Genomic DNA, 2,251 nt, shown 5'->3' with positions numbered 1-2,251 from the left:
ATTCTGTGTTAGCAAATTTGCTCTGTTTCAGTTTCAAATTCCCTTCGGACAATCTTTGTAGTTTTGCACCATTTCGCCCATAATCCAATATTGATGGGCAAGAACCAGCCATCATTGCATACGGTGTCTGCTGAAAAGCTGCTCAAGAAGGTCCTGGTTAAAATTCGCAGTGAAAACAAACTGGGCTCCTTCAGCTAATAAAAAGGGAACCATCTCACAAACTGCAAGAGCTGTAACATATAGTACAATTAATTATGTAACTGTTTAAAAAGTATTTAAATAACTAACTAGTTTGCTTCAGTCCTAAGAATGTCTCTCTGGGTACGAGCATTTTCTTTTTTATTTCTGAGCTAAGTGGTTCGTTCTCCACATATGATTGTCACTCGTCCAAGTACGGTAGCAATACTTCTTTTAACCACTAATAAAGTAAACATTAAGTAGCTTGCAAAGGTCCTCCAATTAACGGATAACGCACATGAAGCCTGGAATCATTAGTGTTTATGAATGGTTCCAGATTTTTGTTGGCTTTATTTTTTCCTTCGTAAAGATGTCCAACATTCATAATATCAAACCACTTATTAAAGATCTCCAGAAACTTAATTGTTTCAGGATATTCACCAGGGAAATACACATTAATCGCATTTGCCACTGACTGACTGATTACTTGAGTAGCAAAACGATTTTTCATTCGATTTTCGAGATTAATATGTTCTGACGTAAGTTTATGAAGCATTCTAAAGTTTCCTCGTCTTTTTATGTCTTCATTGTAAACGGCTCTAATAGTGTCACATATAATATACTCTCCGTTGAATTTCAGTAAACGGTACCTGCAGTTCTTGGTGCTATTGGCTACACCGTTTCTGACTGTTTTGATGAGGTGAGGCGCATCAAACACAAAATACAGGAATCTGTCATCTGCAGAAGCTGGGTTTTTGCATTTATGTGGGGCGTCCAACGTGGTTTTATATCCAAAACATTTCCGGTTTGACACACAAGATTTTTATACCGCAAAATTCAAATTTATGGATTGCTTCCATAATGAGGAACAAAGTTTCAAATTCAACTTTTCGTCTTCTCAGGCTTTAAACCTTCGAGAGTTTGATATTTGTTTCTCCTTTTCTTTAAATTTTAGCGGATCAAAATAAGAGCAATTGCGTTAATACGCCTTGTATAGTCAATTTTATTCATTTGATGCTTGTATGAAAACGGCCCGAGTTGCGGCTTTTCTATTTTGGATATTCTTTTTTGTCTTCGAATGCGCGACTAAAGATATAATAATAATAATAATAATAATAATAATAATAATAATAATAATAATAATAAACCAGCTAAATGCTTGGAAAACGTTGATTGAAAGTGGCCCGGAGATAAAATCTCATTTCACTGGCGAATAGTTGCAACAAGGGCTTCGGTAGTGATTGTTCAATATTAGAAAAATAGCTATAATGCTGGTAATTAAGGTTTCGATTGCTATAAACTATAAGCAAGTAATGGTACCGAGGCTTAGCAGATAAACTGAACATTTCACCAACTGCGGTCCATCTATTGTCTTTCTTATTTTGGTTTTTGTAATCTCGGTATCTAATATCATAAGTATATGGATATGGTTCCTAACCTCTTTAATAAAACTTTCAGCATCGGACTTCGGCATTCTCAGGGGGTTAACCTCGTATGAGCAGTTCTCGAAATAGCAGCCGCGATTCAAAAAAAACAGCGGCGTTTTTCAAACTGCTGTTTAAAAAATAGCGGCTGCTGTTTTAGAAATAGCGGCTGCCATTTTGGGAAATAGCAGTGTTTGTCTTCAGTTTCGAGTATTTCTTAACAATACAGTTATATTCGTTGTTTTTCGAAAACTACCTTATTCTGTGATCATTTAGTCAGTAATGTGACCTACTAACGGATCGTGTTTTTAAAGTACACTTAAATGGTGCACTATTCTTCAGGCTGTATCAATCTACAATTCTAATACCAGGATAGAAAATATTTCAAGAAAGCTTATTTTACTTCGGAAGAAGATAATTATAAACAGTAAAGGCATATTATTATTTGGGAAGTGAATAAAGATAAACAAAAATATTATGGAAAAGGCGTAACATTGTCACACTTTTCCAAAATATTACTAACCTAAGTCTAACCAATGAAAACAAAACCTAAAAAACCCAACCGAACCCAACCTAACCTTACCTGACCTGACCTCATATTATTTAATTGAAATAATCAACTTTAACCTAACCTAACCTAACCAAACCTA

This window comes from Phalangium opilio, unplaced genomic scaffold (assembly GCF_054372755.1).
Source record: "Phalangium opilio isolate 3A_F unplaced genomic scaffold, DU_Popi_V2 ptg000200l_1, whole genome shotgun sequence".
NCBI lineage: Eukaryota > Metazoa > Arthropoda > Arachnida > Opiliones > Phalangiidae > Phalangium > Phalangium opilio.
Note: the sequence above shows the minus strand (reverse complement) of the source record.